Source organism: Acinonyx jubatus, chromosome B1, assembly GCF_027475565.1.
Source record: "Acinonyx jubatus isolate Ajub_Pintada_27869175 chromosome B1, VMU_Ajub_asm_v1.0, whole genome shotgun sequence".
NCBI classification, from domain to species: domain Eukaryota; kingdom Metazoa; phylum Chordata; class Mammalia; order Carnivora; family Felidae; genus Acinonyx; species Acinonyx jubatus.
Window position 1 is genome coordinate 99020404 of NC_069382.1, and position 18912 is coordinate 99039315.

General features: G+C 35.2%; 1 protein-coding gene across 7 annotated transcripts in view; it reads right to left on the bottom strand.

The window, feature by feature from the left end:
* AFG2A (AFG2 AAA ATPase homolog A) overlaps positions 1 to 18912 on the bottom strand; it is a 365578-nt gene that overhangs the window by 197384 nt on the left and 149282 nt on the right. The window lies entirely within an intron of this gene.

Sequence of the window (18912 nt, forward strand, 5' to 3'; positions counted from 1 at the left end):
CTCCAAGCTGTCAGCACAGAGCCCCACGTGGGGCTTGAACACACGAGCCATGAGATCATGACCTGAGCTGAAGTTGGACACCCAACCAACTGACCTACCCAGGTGCCCCCATCTAATGTATTTTTAATTTCAACTACTGAGTGCTTTATTTCCAATTGGTTCTTTTTTATATTTTCTATCTCTTTGCTAAGGGTCTCACTGAGGTCTTCCACTCTTTTCTCAAGTACAATAAGTACTTATTTCAAGTAAGTATCTCTATGATCATTACTTTAAATCATCTATCAGGCATATTACTTATCTCTGTGTCACTTACGTCTCTTGCTGTAATTTTGTCCTGTCCTTTCATTCAGGACATTTTTCACTATGTCCTCATTTTGTCTAGCTCTGTCTCTCTCTATATATATACATATACATATATGTATGTATGTGTGTGTGTGTATGCATATTATATACATATACACATATGTGTATATATATATGTATATCTTTTAGAGAGAGGACACCAGCAGGGTAGAGGGGCAGAGAGAGAGAGAATCTTAAGAAGGCTCCATGCTAAGTATGAAGCCCAACATGGGGCTTGATCCCACAACCCTGGGATCATGACCTGACCCGAAATCAAGAGTTGGGATGCTCAACCGAGCCACTCAGGCACCCCTGTGTCTGTTTCTACATGTTAGAAAAGTCAGCTACATCTCTTGCTCTTGAAGGTAGTGGTCTTATGAAGAAGAGGTACTGTAGTGCCCTGCAGTACAGTGCCCCCTGCTCACCAGAACCTGAAGCTTCAGGGATGTCTCCTATGTGTGTTGTATGCTCCCTGCTGTTATGGCTAAGCCATTTTTCCTTTGGTCCAGTCATCTCCAGTGGCTCTCTTTATCTGTCATGGGCAGTGTATCTTTTCTGCACTGCTGGTGGGCTGATCTGGGCACTTGAGTTGAGTCAGACCAAGCATTTTCCAGAAATGCAGTAGCACTAAACTGCAGAGCACTTTCATTTTCCCTATTTTGTCCCCTGAGAAGCTTTTGTTGTGTGTGTGTGGGGAGGGGGGAGGGTGCTGCAATCAGACCAGCTGTCTGTTCCCAGCCTGTTGCCAGGGCTGTAGCCTGACTGGTGTGCGTGGTTAACCTTCTCTCTCCCTGGAGCAGGAATCACTTTGAAGTGGTGGTAGCCCATTGGGGCTGCATGCCCACTACCAGATTTGTGGCATGGCTTTGGATGGGCTCTGGCCAAAAGTATACTGGAGGTAGTGGATGTGCAGAAGCCAGCAGGACATGTGGCGTTAGCAAAGTTTCTGCTGATATGCTGTGGGAGGAGACCTTGAGCCTGGGCTTGGCTGAAGGAGGTGTGTCTGCAGGGGAACACATGGGCCGGGTGCAGTCGTAGCACTGTTAGGTAGCAAGTGTCAGTACAATGCCATGTTCTTAAGCGGGGGGCAGGGATGTGAGAGGGAAATGATCCCCACCAAATCCTTTATTCCTAGAGATGTCCTCTATAGAGGATCTCTGCACTTCTAGCACATGCTCTGAGATTAGTAAACAAATCTCTCTCCCCTATACCCCATATGATTTTCAAACTGCTGCTTCTATGCTATATCTCCACAAGGCTGTTTGTCCTGCTATCTCTTTAAGGGCAGGGACTCAGTTTCCCCTAGCACTCCGGGCTCTCCCAGTGCTAAGCCTACTGATTTTTAAAGTTCTAGGTTTTAGGTTCCTGCTGATTGTAGGAAATTGTAAAATTCTACCCCTCTGGTTTTCAAAGCCAAATGTTATGGTGATTCATCTTTCCTATGTGCATTCCTTGGTGTGAATCTGTCTGTCTCCTCTTTCCACACCTGTGGCACCACCCTCTCCAGGAACCATCTCATGGGTCCATTTAGATCCTGACAGGGTCTCTGTCCTTCATACCCTCTTTAATGTGGCCTCTTCTCTACATAGCCATGGAGAGTTTGCTCTGCCAGTCTTCAGGTCGTTTTCTGGGTTATTTACACTGATTTGAGTGTTATCTAGTTGGATCTGCGGGACAATGTGAGCTTAGATTCCTCCTACTCCATTTCCTCCAGACTCAAAAACTATCTATTTCAACACTGAAGGCAATAAGAGAATTCTCAAGAAACAATAAGAATACACAAAGTTAGAGGCAAGCCAATGAAAAATAGCTACCTCTAGAGCAGGCATTTGCCTTGAGTATGTGAGAATTCCTTATGGTCTAGAAATTTAGTTTTAATGAATCCCATTCACCTGTAAAAGTAAAAACACAATCAAAGGCCTGGCCTTGGTGGATAGTTGAGAAAGAATCTAGGGCAGGGACTTCAAAGGAGGATACCTTTAGCCAGTCATCCCAGTCAAATCCAGCCTACAGACAAAACTGTAGGGATATGCCACCATGGCTTTAGCTCATAGTGAAAGAGAAATAGATGAGGAAAAAAAATAACTCCCCATAGAAATGATAATTATGAACCTTAAATAAGATTACCCACATAGCCCAAAAAAACTCAGCTAAAAATTTAGTTTAAAGTTGTCCTGGGCACCCCAATAGCAATGAGCATAGTTAATGTGCAGAACTTGGCTTCTAAATACCATTCTCCAGCAAAAGGAATCAGAGCCCCTTGGAAAAGTGACTGATTTCAGAATTGCAGCAGAGAAAGTAAAATATTCATTCAGAACATCTATCTCATGTCAGAAAGAAAGTATAGAAGAATGTTGGAGATACAGGAAAAAGGTACAGGAGCTTGAAGGTGGTCCATTGGCCTAAATTGGGATAATTTGAGGATCAAGATAAATAATGAAAGTTAAGTATTAAAAATCAATGAATAAGTTAAGAATCCATAAGTCTATAGTGATAAACATACGGAAAAAGGGGGAATCTCTTCTTTAGAGTAGAAAGCCAATCAATACATGCAGGAAAAAAAAATGATGCAATGAGAAACATCACCATTTGGCAACCATTGTAAAAATAACTTGTTTAGGCAAGAAACATCAATGGATTCTTAAATTAGTGGTGAAAGTCTAAGTAGCACTAAGATACTTACATAGGATCAAAGTATATCTCAACAAGATAATTATAAACTATAATGGAAAAGCAGTAGCTTTGTGGTAAAGAAACTGAAAGACATCCCCTTTACCCAGTGATCAAAAATAACATCACCAATAATGGTACAAATCAGTCATGTGACTCCTGATAAGAGAAGAATATTGCATCTGTGGCATTACTACCAAAATGCATAACCTGAATCTCCTCATGAATAAACATCAGAAAAACCTAAACTGAGGGACATTCTACAAAATAATGGTCATATACTCTTGAAGAACGTTATAATCATGAAGGACAGAGAGACTGAGGAATTATTTCATATTAAAGGAGAATAAAGACATAGGATAGCTAAATGTTGCACATGATACTGCATTTTCTTTTTTACAGAGGACATTATTGGGTAATTAACAAAAGGTGGGTGTTATATATAGATTATATAAGTACTGGGTCAGCATTAGTATCCTGATTTTGATCAATGAATTGTGATTTTTTTGTAAGAGAATGGCTTTGGTTTTGAGGGAACACACATTCAAGTATTTATGGCAAAGGCATCATATATATAATATCCTTTCAAATGGTTCAGAAAAAAATTTAGAAATACAAGTAGAGAGAAAGTAATGAACTGAATGTGAAAATGTTAACACCTGGGGAACTTGGGTTAAAGACATAAGGAAACTGATTATAAAATTACTGTTAACTGTAGTGTAAGTCTGAAATGATGTCATAAATGGAAACTTTTTCAAAAAAGATTGTTTTTCGGGTGATAGTGTCTCCAGGTCCCTTACAGAAAAAAAATACAAACTCTCTGTAATAGAAAAATATTGTAAGTTCAAACCTCAATAATAAACTTCAAGAAACATGCGCTAACAATAAAAAGTGACACACACACACACACAAAAACAGAGGACATACACCATCAGAGAACCAGTTGTTACAAGACATATAGAATCACATCTACAAAGACCGAATATATTGGAAATGTTTTGAAGCTGAGTCTAAATGACTATATTTAATTTGCTTAAAGAAACAATGTAACTAAAAGCCTAATAATAAAACAAAATAAGGTACAGTGACTACTGAAAACTAAAAGGCAGAAGTCCCTAATTATGATTTAAAAAACAAAAACAAAACACTATAAAAATAAATATAGTGGAGAAGAAAGGTTAAGGTCCCAGACCTTCAAGTCAGACAATCTGGTTCCATAACTTACTTGTAATATAACCTTGATGTAATTATTTAACCCTCCTGTGCCTCACTTTTATTTATCTGTAGAACAGGATTAAGAGTACCTCATAACCTCATATGATTGGTATAAGAACTAAATGAGTGGGCTAATGTATATCAACAATTTTGAACAGCATCAGTACATTAAAAAATCCTCAATTAATGGTGGTGGTAGTATTTTTCAGAAATATATCCATACCCAAACTTCTTACAATCTCTTATTATCAGAGATCAATTATTATTATTATCAGTATTATTAAAACTTAATAATTTGTGTGTTAGGCAGAAGCTCTCTGAATTGTCTCAAAAACTTTCTTACCCAGTATTTTTCTTTCTCACAACTGTAACAGTCTAGGGTATTCTTCCTAAGCTACTTCTTCTCTTCAACCCATTGAACCCACGTTACCTTATCCAACAAGAGCCTTACCTCATTCTGAGCCTCCATAATGTTACTCATTGAAACACTGAATTGGGAGTGAAGGTAGCTTTAATTTGGCTGCCTTAATACAATGTATACTGTGTCACTGAACATAAGAACTAGAAGGGACCTTAGAGATCATCTAGCATGCTAGTTCTGGAAGAGTGGAATGCCTACAAAAACCTGAAGTGTTTTTAGATGATATGTGGGCCATCTAAATAAATAACATTAATTTTATTCCCTTTTTAATTTTCTAATTATCACAGGATCATTTTTAAATTTCTTTTTTTTAGAGATTATTTCAAATTCACATTACAGTTGTAAGAATAAGAAGAATACACAGAACTCCCACATAACCTTTACTCAGTTCACCTATTATTAACATTTTACCCTTTCTGCCTTGTTCTTGTGCTCTGTGGTTCTGCTTCTGGGGAAGGGAGGCACCTAAAACTTGCTAATCTTGTTTTGCTTTGAGCCCTCTGCAAAGATCACACTTAATAGCACTGTTTTGTTTTCACTGTATTTATTTTTACTGTTGTTTTTATTTATGACAAGTATCCCTTTTAGGGAGATATAAATTATCCTTATTCATTAAATTTATCTAAGTGTTTAAAATATCAACTGAAGGAAAATATAAACTGTAGTAAGCTGATACATAAATATGACAAATCCATGATGATGCACAGGGAAAAATAAAACTTAGAAAACAAGTATCTTTATAAAAAATAAGCTGGTGGCTGAACAAGAGTAAAATACACAGACGTCTAGCCCAGCCTGGTACTTATGCTAAATAAGTGAGTTAGAACCTAGAATTAAAGCCTCCTTTAGGTCAATGCTCTTTCAATTTCTTTATGGAGGAATTATCACGAAAGTCTTAATTTTTCCAATGCATGATTGTACCTGCCATAGAAGGCTAAATATCACTGGCCTATAAGATTACATTTGCTATGCTCCCACATCCTCCCCCTAACCTAACCTTTACTCTCCTGTTCTGGGTGCATAGCAAAATCAGCTGAGTCTGTTCCTATGCTACCTCTTTCCTGTCTCTCTTCTATTCAGTAAGTATTTACTGAGCATTTAATATGGCCAGAAGATTAATAAACACAATGATAAATCAGAGAACAAAAACAATTTAAAAATCCTGAATCAATAATTCTAGCTTAATAATTATTTAATATTAAAATAATGTGATATAAATAAATATTATTTAAACCAATAAAATATGACTGCCAAAGGAACATGACTATTTCTGTAAAAACCAAGGCAAACAAATGCTTAGGAAAATTCAAAAAAAAGTGAATTAAACTAAAATAACTATTTTGGTATAAGCAGAACATCTGTAAAAGAACAGGGAAACCTAGGGTGCCCTAAGCTCTCATTATATAAAGGTCAAAACACATTGAAAGCAATACAATGAAGTTTAGATAAGAGATACCATATAACTCCAATCAGTATATTCTCAAAGAAACTCATTTGCCCTGAAACAAGTGAATAGCAAATTAATAATGTTTAAATGTCTATGTTAAAGAAAAGTCATTAAACTTTATATAAAATATTTTAATAATTCCTCATTTAATTTTTTTCAATTAACTACTAACTAATGGCTACCAAGCAGCAGTTACCTGAAAATCTTGACACATTAAAAATTACTGGTGAGACAGCCAAATGGTAGAACCACTGTAGAAGAAAATAAGGCAATATATACCAAAACTAAAAAAGCATTTACCCTTTAATACAGTATGCCCACTTTATGACAAACCCGCACAACTACAAAATAACAGTTGGATAAGGTTGTTAGTAATGGCAAAAGACTGATGACAGTCTAAGTGTCCATGGATAAGGGACTATTTGTATGTAGTTCTGTGCTTATGCAGCCTACAAAAGGATGAGGAAAATACCCATATACTGAGAAGGAATGATCTCCAAGATACAGTGCTAAATGAAAAAAGCACAGCACTTAACAGCATACATATAGATAGTTTCCTACATCTTGTATGGGACTATGGGTATTGGAAACAATAAATTGGGAACAATAAATAAATATACATATTTGCTTGTATTAAAAACAACATTGGAAGAAGAAACAGACTAATAAAACTAAGGGGGAGTTAAGGGGGAGTAAAGTATCACCATGTGTATCTTTCTACACATTTGATCTTTTAATCATTTAATATAGATTACCTATTCAAAATATCTAAACAAAATCTTCTGTAGAAATAAAAATAACTAAAAGAATATATTGAATAACATTGAAATTTATTACATTACTTTCTGTTAGCAGTGGAACAACTTATTTTATATATTACAGTCTCTAATTGATCATCAAACTTAACATGTTTCACTTCTAGCTAAGATTCAATTTCTTCTCTGAATTTTTTCCTATACTAACACAGCTGTGGCTGGTCTACTTATTTAAAAAACAAAAGAAAACAAAAACTTTAAGAGGACTTTTGGTGGTGATAGAATGCAGATTTTCTGTCTCGCCAAAACAGACAACTTCTTAAACACGTAAACAAAGGCTAAGTGATTTGCTAAGATACTTGACTTCAAACTGCATTTTTTTTCACCCTCTCCTTTACAAAAAGCATGACTTTTCCACAGCATGCATTCAGCTCATTAATGGGGTGTGGGTGGTGTGGTAGACAATATGACTATTTAAAAAAATAAGATCAATTGCAATCTGCACACCCAATGCAATCTCTATCAAAATACCACCAGCATTTTTCACAGAACTAGAACAATCCTAAAATTTGTATGGAACCACAAAATACCTCAAATAGCCAAATCACTTTTTAAAAAGAAAGCAAAGCTACAGGAATCACAATTCTGGACTTTAAGCAATATTACAAAGCTGCAGTCATCAAGACAGTATGATGTTGGCACAAAAACGAATGTATATATCAATGGAAAAGAAAACAAAACCCAGAAATGGACCCAGAAATATATGGCCAACTAATCTCAGACAAAGCAGGAAAGAATATCCAATGGGAAATAGACAGTCTCTTCAACAAATGGTGTTGGGAAAACTGGACAGTGACATGCAGAAGAATGAAACGGAACCAGTTTCTTATGCCATAAACAAAACTAGGATGAAAGACCTAAATGTGAGACAGGAAACCATCAAAATCCTACAGGAGAACACAGGCAGCAACCTCTTTGACATCGGCCTGTAGCAACATGTCTCTGGAGGCAAAGGAAACAAAATCAATAATGAACTACTGGGACTTCATCAAGATAAAAAGCTTCTGCACAGAGAAGGAAACAATCAACAAAACTAAAAGGAATGTTAGAAGATATTTGCAAATGGCATCCCAGAATAAGGGTTAGTTCCAAAATCTCAAACTCAACACCCAAAAAACAAAAGAACCAGTGAGGAAATGGGCAAAAGACATCAACAGACATTTTTCCAAAGAAGACATACAAATGGCTAATAGACACATGGAAGATGCTCAACATCATTCATCATCAGAGAAATACAAATCAAAACTACTATGAGGTACCACCTCACACCTGTCAGAATGGCTACAATTAGCAACACATGAAACAACAGATGTTGGCAAGGATGCAGAGAAAGGGGAACCTTCTTGCATTGTTGGTGGAAATGCAAACTGGTGTAGCCACTCTGGAGAACAGTATGGAGGTTCCTCAAAAAGTTAAAAATAGAACTACCTTAGGACCTTAGCAATTACACTACTAGGTATTTACCCAAAGGATAAAAAAAAAATGCTGATTCAAAGGGGCACATGCACCCTGATGTTTGCAGGAACATTATCAACAAGAGCCAAATTATGGAAATGTCCATTGACTGATGAATGCATAAAGAAGATGTGGTATATACATGCAATGGAATAGTACTCAGCCATAAAAAAGAATGAAATTCTTTGCCATTTGCAATGGCATGGATGGAGCTAGAATGCATTATGCTAAATGAAAGAAGTCAGTCAGATAAAGACAAGTATCATATGATTTCACTCATATATGAAGTTTAAGAAACAAAACAGATGAGGAGTGCCTGAGTGGCCCAGGTGGTTAAACCTCCAACCCTTGATTTTGGTTCAGATCATGATCTCATAGTTCATGAGTTTAACACTGACATGCTGACAGTGTGGAGCCTGCTTGTGATTCTCTCTCTCCCTCTGCTCCTCCCCCACTTGGTCTCCCTCCCTCCCTCTTTCTCTGTCTCAAAAATAAATAAATAAACATTAAAAAAAAAAAGGAAACAAAACAGATGAACATAGGGGAAGGAAAAAAAAGAGAGGGAGGCAAACCACAAGAGATTCTTAACTATAGAGAACAAACTGAGGGTTGCTGGAGGGGAGGTGAGTGGGAGATGCGCTAAAATGGCTGAAGGGTATTAAGAAGGGTACTTGTGATGAGCACTGGGTGTTATATGGAAGTGATAAATCACTATATTCTACTCCTGAAACCAATACTACACTGTATGTTAACTAGAATTTAAATAAAAACTTGAAACAAAAAAATAAGATCAATTGTGATTACTTGTAATACAGTGAGTTTAAGAATATCACTTACATGTAGTCACCAATGTCTGTGTTTTAGCACAATGGATGGATTGTGCTATATTATTAAATCTCTTGAGGCTATATATTCTACCCCATGTACTACTTCCGGGAGCTTCATTGGTTGTTTTGGGCATGCCATAGATATCAGGCCAGATTCCTAAATCCTAAATCTCTGGAAAGCAAGGTAATATAAAAACTTTTTGTCAGTCTCTAACTTCCCTACCACCACTAAGTTACTAACGTGTTTGTGTTTATACATGTTATACATGTTTATACACTTCTTTGTACTGCAAATTACTGTGTTTGAGGAGACAGTGACAAAAATGAATGGAACTACTGTTGTATTCCATATGAGAAATGAACAACAGCATGACTATTCCTTACACTGAGGACCGGCAATCAATTAAAGATTGGACAACTGTTTTAATTCATATAAAAAAATATTAGTGTCACTACAAATTACTAAATAGATATCAGCAAACACCCATCTGACAAGTTTAAAATAACCACCTGACTTTCCAGATGTGTTAACTGAGACTTAGACAAAAAGTAAATTACCAACAGTCACATCTGAGAACTGAATCCGGAGCTTCAGTTTACTGAATATTTCACCAAAAATAATTAATTTTACATATAATGTTACTCTTTATTTATTAAATGATTCAATTCACCAATACAGAAATAATTCTATATAACCCTATCTCCTGCAAGGTAGAATTTCCCTTTAATATTTGTGAAGGTAAGAACTACTAAATTTCTCATGTCCTTCTATCATCAAATAAGACTATTTTCCATTTCTCTGTATTATGAGATCACCATATCATCTCTGTGAACATTTTTCAAAAATGTTTGTGTTTATCATGTTCATAAATTCTCAAGTCAACTCTTTTTAAAAAGGCCTCTTTTTTCTCTTATTAGTAACTCAAAGAAACAAAATAAACTCTCTCTATAACACTGTAAACATCAGTGGGGCTATTCATCTGGAAAAACTCCCATCAAGACAAAAATCCATGCTTTGGGAGCAGGGTTTCTCAACTTCAATGCTATTGACTTCAGGGCTACATAATACTTTGTTGTCGGAGCTCTCCTGTACACAACACCAAGTGCTGAGCAGCATCTGTGGCCTCTACCTACTGGAAGCCAATATCATCACTCCATTTGCAACAACCAAAAATGTATTCAGTTATTGCAAAACATCAGGGTGTGGAGTGGGGAGAAAAATCATCAGGTTGAGAACCACAGAAGGTTATTAAATCCTTATTAGCAGAAATCTTTAAGAAAATAATAGATAATCAGCTTCCTGGAGAGTTCAGGCATTTCACTGCTTGATGAGGAAACTGGTTCTTACTAGTTCTATCTAGTTGACAGAATCTTCTGAGGTTTTTCCTACTGTTCTTGTTCTTTGTTCTTGTAATTCTATCCTTCTAAACCTTCATGAAGAATTAAAATTCTTATAACCTTTTTTTGTTGTTTTAAGAACTGTCCTCAAAAATGACTTGAATTACCAGTATATTCATCACTGTAAGTGCTCAAATCAGGCCCTAAGTTGGGGGCTGTGAGGGCCTATATATGGAAATTAAAACTGAAATCCAGGTGATTAGCAACTTAATTGCTGATATACCTGTTTGACTTATCAACATAATCACTCTCCTCAAAGGTTGAACTGGTAAGGATTTTGCAAGCTATTAAAAACTGTTTATAGCCATTTTTTTTTAACTGGACATGAGGTTGCAGTGTACTAAAGGCTATCACTAATGCAGAGGGAAGTTTTAATCCCTGTGGAGATTGTCTGGGTAAGTGAGCAAAGACTCTAACTGACAGCACAGATAATACAATTCAGTTCCAGGCCAAAGCACTGTATTTGTTTTTGTTGTTTTTCTCCTATCCTATCAGCAGCCTGTCTCCATGGATTTGTCTGGGAAAATGATAAATAGTAAAGCAAGCAACCCTCCCCATGTGTCTAAATTATCTTCCCAGCAAAGACCCCAAGCAAAGCTTTAGAAGGACCATCTTTTAAAATGTACATTTATTATGTATAGTAAGTTACTTACAACCAATGAATATAAATGTAACAAAATGCACAAAGAGATAAGTACTTACACAGAGCCTTAATTCCTTGAAGTTCAGAACACATTAGAGAAAAATTAATAATCATCAAATATTTATAAATATGTTGAACAGAAAATATAAATATGTGAATGACTCCCCATCAGTCCCTGGTAACTAAATTACAGTAAATTAATTACAAACCAGATTTGACCACCAAAGTCCATTTACACATAAACCTTTTGAAATCTAATATTCAAATTATACTCTAAATCCAAGAAATAAAAATCTAAAGATACTATACAAGTATTAACTTCATCAAAAGCAAATGGCAAATTCCTTCTGCAAAATAAAAACATCAAGAAAATAAAACACATAGGAAAAATCTAAACAGAGTTTCTGTGCCCTGTGGACACTTTTGGAAGGACCTCTGAAACACTAGAAACAAACAAAAAAATGTTAGTGCTTGGGAATCAGACAAAGAATAATTTTAAAAATTCACTATTCCTGGGGTGCCTGAGTGGCCTACTTGGTTAAGTGGTCAACTCTGGATTTCAGCTCAGGTCATGATCTCACGGTTCGTGGGATGGAGCCCTGTATTGGGCTCTGCACCAATAGCACAGAATCTGCTTGGGATTCTCATTCTCTCGCTCTCTGCCCCTCCCCCACCCATTTGCACATGCTCTCTCTCTCTCTCCCTCTCTCTCTCTCAAAATATATAAACTTTTAAAAGATAAACACATGAACTAAAAACTTTTTTAAAAATTCACTATTCCCTGTTTAAGCTTCTATCCTCCACATTTTGTACTTTCAGTCAACCATTCAAACAAAAGGATTCCATATCACTATCCTCTTTAATGGAAGAGAAGCTAAAATTTGAATGATGAAAGTACTTAAGTTTCAGAGGACTTAAATGATACATAAATACAGACTACAAAAAGAAAAAAATCACATCCTTAAGTCAAGAACTATATCGGGCAGTATTACTGTCTGATATGGAGAGCACCATTGTGAAAGACTCTAACATTAACTAAAAGAGGACGGCATCCCTGCCTGAATTTTCATCTCAGTGATCTGAGGAACACATAAAACAAACCAAAATTAACAATTTAGCTCATCATGTTTTTTCTTTTATCTCACTGATCTTTAGGAGGGCTGTATAATTTCTTTTTGGCAATTATAGAAAATAGCCAAATACCAACATTAAGATACCTTTTAGTATATTTTCAAAACCAAGGAGAAGGATCTTCCATTCAAAGGGAGGCTCTAAATAATTTTGAAGTCCAGGGCCCAAATTAAATGATGGACTGATTCATTCATTTGGTCAGTCAGTCATATATCATACAACACATACAAACTATGGCAATCTTTGGTATTCATGAACAGTATTCATAAGGTCTTTGTATTATAATTATAATAAGAACTAACATTTATATCATGTATTAATATGTGCAAAACATCTTCACTATATATTATAATCAACCTTTGACTCTTTCCTGGCTTTATAATCTGCTATAAAAGGGAAAACATTAGATTTGTGTTAAGATGTAGGAATGGGAGGCAGCCCTAGAGAGTCACTTGAAAGTTACAGAATTAAATACAATACTAAAGTTAAATTTCCTAATTATTAAAGACTAGTGCTCTTTTTCATAAGCCACTACAAGATTTTAATATATAACCTTTATCAGCAATGCTTCTTCCTTCACTGGTCTGTGGTTTCTCAGTCTTTCATCAAACGAAAAGCTTAATGAGGCCTTTCATTATCTTATTAAAGGTAAAATCTGAAGGCTATCCACAAATTTAGGTGTCTATGCTAACCAGATAATATCAAATTCTATACTAAATCAGAATTCAAGGGCTCATAGGTCATGAACCTCAAATCATGGTGAGGACAATTTCTTAATACTTTAAAAAAAGAAAAGATTAAATAAAACAAATTTTCATTCTTAGAAATGTAACATCTGAATTTACAAGAACTAGAAGAGAATCTCATGTAAAGGGCTACAGGATGAAGTTATCTCAATTTCCTGGCTAACATAGCATGCTAATCCTGATTAATGATACGAACAAAATAGATTATAGTGATAAAAGTACCATATAATATACCAGTGTCTTCATCAATTTATATAATAATGATGTTTTGGGGGTAATTCTTTTATGTACAAAACTCTTATTTAAAAAAGTGGAATCATTAAATATTTTAAACAAAAACAAACTTAAAGAATCATGTTGGTGATTATATGCATGTATATACATGGCTATCCAGGGCCTAATAATATTATGGGGATGAGAAAGGTAAAATGAAAGAATATATGTCAGCTTAAAACTGGACAGCAATGGTTTTAACTTTAAAATGACAAAGAGTTATTTATCCCTTTCATGTACTACTTCCTGGAATTAGGAAACTGTTTTCTTTTATATAACACCCTCCTCAGGTTATTCAGAGGCACACTACATTATGAAACTTTAAATTTTATTTTGTTTTTTAATAGATTTTTTAAAGTTTATTTATTTTGAGAGAGAGAGAGAGAGAGAGAGAGAGCAAGTGGGGAAGGGACAGAGAGAGGGAGAGACAAAATCCCAAGCAGCTTCACACTGTCAGCACAGAGCCAGACACTGGGCTCAATCCCACAAACTGTGAGATCATGACCTGAGCCAAGATCAAGAGTTAGACACTTAACTGACTAAGCCACCTAGGTGCCCCTGAAAATTTAAATTTCAAAACTATGTAGTGTAGAATAAATACTGTTAAATTGTCCATACTACCCAAAGCAATCTACAGATTTAATGCAATTTCTATCAAGTACCAACAGCATTTTCACAGAACCAGAACAAATAATCCTAAAATTTGTACAGAACCACAAAAGACCCCAAATAGCCAGAGCAAGAAAAATAAAACTGGAGGTATCACAACTCCAGACTTCAAAATATACTGCAAAGGTGGAGTAATCAAAACAGTATAATACTTGCACAAAAACAGACACATAAATCAATGGAACAGAATAGGGAGCCCAGACATAAACTCATATGGTTTGTAATTATATGGTCAATTAATCTTCAACAAAGGAGGCGAGAATATGCAATGGGAAAAAGACAGTCTCTTCAACAAATGATGCTGGGAAAACTGGACAGATACAGGCAAAAGAATGAAACTGGATCAGTTTCTTTCACCATACAGAAAAATAAACTCAAAATGGATTAAGGACTTAAATGTGAGATCTGAAACCATAAAACTCCTACAAGAGAGCAAGGGCAGTAATTTTCAGTAATTTTTCTGACATTGGTCATAGCAACATTTTTCTAGATAGGTCTCTTGAAGCAGGGGAGACAAAAGCAAAAATAAACTTATGGGACTACACCAAAATAAAAAGCTTCTGCACAGCAAATAAAATAATCACCAAAACTAAAGACAACATATTGAATAGGAGAAGATATTTGCAAATGACACACCCAAAAGGGGTTAGTATCCAAAATACATAAAGGACTTATACAACTCAACACTCAAAAATCAAATAATCCAATTTAAAATGGGCAGAAGACATGAAGACATTTCTTTAAAGAAGGCATACAGATGGCCAACAGACACACGAAAAAATGCTCGCATCATTAATTATTAGGGAAACACAAATCAAAACCACAATGAGATATCACCTCACACCTATCAGAATGGCTAAAATCAAAAACACAAGACACAAGTGTTGGCAAGGATGCTGAGAAAAAGGAACCCTCTTGCATTGTTGATGGGAATGCAAACTGGTACAGCCACTGTGGAAAAACAGTATGGAGGTTGAGGTTCCTCAGAAATTAACAAAAGAATTACCTGGAGTGCCTGGGTGGCTCAGTCGGTTAAGTGTCCAACTTTGGCTCAGGTCATGATCTCATGGTTCGTGGGTTCAAGCTCCACACTGGGCTCTGTGCAGACAGCTCAGAGCCTGGAGCCTGCTTCAGATTCTGTGTCTCCCTCTCTCTCTCTGCCCCTCCCCTGCTCATTCTCTCTCTCTCTTGAAACTAAACATTAAAAAAATTTTAAAAAATAGAATTACCATATAATCCCATAATCGTACTACTGGGTATTTACCCAAAGAATATGAAAACACTAATTGAAAAAGATATGTGCACCCTTATGTTTACTGCAGCATTATTTACAAGAGCCAAATTATGGAAGCAGCCCAAGTATCCATTGATAGATGAATGTATAAATAAGATGTAAAATAATATATATATGTATATATATACACACACACACACATATATACATATGTAATCTATATCTATCTATCTATCTATCTATCTACACATATACATATGTGTATATACACACACACAATTCAGCCATAAAAAGGAATGAAATCTTGCCATTTATAACAACATAGATGGATCTAGAGGGTATAATGCTAAGTAAATAAGTTAGAGAAAGACGAATACTGTATGATTTCACTCATATGTAGACTTTCAGAAACAAAACAAATGAATAACAACAAAGAAAAGAGACAAACCAAAAAACAGACTATAGAGAACTGATGGTTACCAGAGAACTGATGGTGAAATAGGTGAAGGGAATTAAGAGTACACTTATCTTGATGAGCACTGAGTAATGTATAGAACTGTTGAATCACTATAAATTGTACAAGTAACTGAAACTAATATAGCATTGTATGTTAACTCTACTGGAATTAAAATAAAATTTAAAAAATCAGTAAATGAATGATAAAATAAAACAATGGTAAAAAATAAAAAAGAACAACTATATAGTGTAGATGCTATAAAATGTAAAATTTTTAACAAATATAGATATAGAATATAGTCATTTGGTAGCACATCATAACAATACATGAGAAACAGACATGCCATAGGATAAAAAATTAGGTATTTGGAGGAATAGGAAACACTGACTTAAAATACTGCCTTTAAGACTTATTTAGTTCCTGAACCACGGCAAGCTATTGAATCTCTCTGGACATCAATTTTCTGATCTCCAAAACATAAGCAGAAACATTACTTTGCAGGGTCATTAGAATTACAGATTATGTGAATAATAAATTAGCTCAATTAAAAGTGGTAATAATTGGGGCTCCTGGGTGGCTCAGTCAGTTGAGTGTCCGACTTCGGCTCAGGTCATGATCTCGTGGTTTGTGAGTTCGAGCCCCGTGTCAGGCTCTGTGCTGACAGCTCAAAGCCTGGAGCCTGCTGTGGATTCTGTGTCTCCTTCTCTCTCTGCACATCACCCACTTGCACACGCTCTCACTCTCTCTCTCAAAAATAAATAAATGTAAAAACATTTTTTTAAAAATAAAAAAGTGGTAATAATTATTATTAGCTATATTTCTGATTTTTTATTCCCTTCATGTATTCAATTTTGTTTTATGTTTCCTTCGATGTAATGCCTAAGAAAAAAATCCTGCAATTAAATGTATAAAAGCACATAATATTATTCATATTTATATAGATAGATGTATTTGTAATATTCAACATACACTTTATAGCTTTGTCTGAACTACCATTTTACTTCTTTGTTTTCCATGAAGAAAATCCTTGCTGCTTATGAGAACACTTGGCTTTCCTCACTGTCTGAAGGGATACAGGTTTAGGTCACAAACATGGATGTGAAATATCAACATATGGAAACTTGGCTGCAGAACACTCTTCTCCTTCCCAATTTGGCCAACTATGTAGGCAGGGCAATCAATTATCACCAAAATATGCTCACAAATATAACTAAAAGAAAGAAGTTTTATGAGAAATTATTCTTAATTATCTTAATTGTGATTAAACATGCAACCACAGTACTTCCACAAGGCCATCAGAGGAGTTAGCTTAAGCTCTGAGCTTAATATGCATTTTTCTATTCAATAAATATATTATTGAACTACCCAAAACATCTTCTGCTAAACGTTTAGCACTCCCAAGAAAAAGATACATAAATAGTATATTACTGGTGATAAAATGAGGTTAAAAAATAAGAAAAACTATGTTTCTCAATGAAGAACATATAAGTTAAAAAGATATACAAGTTAGCTCAGCAAATTATTTTAACTTCAAATCAGCAAAATTAGAGTTGATATGAAAAAAGCTGATGTTTTCAAAATGCATTAACATAGCTAATAAGAATATGTAAGGCAGGTCTCTTTCATACTAATTGCTTACTAGGAGTTCCAGGCACTTGGAAAAATCAGTAAACAACAAAAATCCTTGCCCTTATGGAGCTTACATTGAAAAATATACAACAACAAACACTGTAAATAAGTAAACTTATGGTAATAAATACTATAGAAAAAACAATTGAGTAACATAAAAGGTGACCGGGAGAACCAGAGAGAGAAAAGGAGCTGGAATATCTACAGTGTCAGATAACTGATATGGTCATTGTCTAAGAGGTGCAGTATTATTATTGGTTCAGAAAAGTGAAATAGTCATATGAGCATTTCCTAGTTCTTACAATCCCTAGCATTTTGTAACCTGTGTTATAACTGTCAATAAAAAAGAAAGTCAGACATTTTTGTAGGACACGTTTGTTTTTGCCTCTCCATCACCTAGCACATTCTGGCATATAGCAGGTGCTCAAAAAATATTTGGTGAATGACTCATTCTAAGCCAATAAACACACAGTTTATCTGAACAGTTCTGGTCCAAAATTTAGTTCAGGGGTCACCAATTTTTTTTAAAGGGCCAGATAGTAAATATTTTTATCTTGTTGGCCAAATGGTCAATGCAACAATAGGTGTGGCTATGTTCCAATAAAAGTTTATTTTCAAAAACAGGCAGAGAGCACAGAAGTTTTCTTGTCTCTGCTTAGTTTATTCTGTATCTATCTAATTACTTCAAGTCTTCTGTTAAATTTTCCTAAGAATATAAGCAGTAAATTTATCATTTACTGGCTAATGCTTACTTTTTTCAATTCTAATCAACTAAATCAAATAAACAAAACATAACTACAGTAATAACAACATACAAACTCTAGTTCTCCTTCCTTCTCTCCTCTCCCTCTTTTCCCTTATCCCTTTCTGTTTTCTAAGTCAAAACTAATAACTTCACTTAAACTATGAATAAAACTACTACACTGGCTGATGGTATATCATAGTTTTAATGAGAAAGAACACATACACAGAGCACTACCAGCCATCTGGTAATACAAAGTAAATGTCAGAGACTGAATTAAAGTTTATAAATGCAAAGCAAAAGCTGATCATCAAAATATGGCTCAGTTAGTTAAGTGTCTGACTTTGACTCAGGTCATTATCTCATGGTTCATGAGTTGGAGCCCCACATCGGACTGTGCTGACAGCTTGGAGCTGGAGCCTTTTTTGGATTCTGTGACTCCCTCTCTCTGCTCCTTCCTCACTCATGCTATGTCTCTCCTCTCTCTCAAAAACAAACATTTAAAAAAATGTTAAATGTACAATCAATTTAAAGACATTAAGTCTGACACAGAATTTAAGAATTAATTTAGATTAGTGGTTTAAAGCATGAGTTCTGAAATTAAACTACCCGGATTTGTTAAACTGCCAACTCCAGTGAATAAAGCCACTTACTAAATCTTTCTAAGTAACTGTTTCGTCAGCAGTAAAACAGGGACAATAATAGTGACTACTTCATAAGGTTAATACACTTAATAAAATATCAGCCATCTATTGGCCTTTGAAAAAACACACCTGTATTTTATCAACAGGAAGCGAG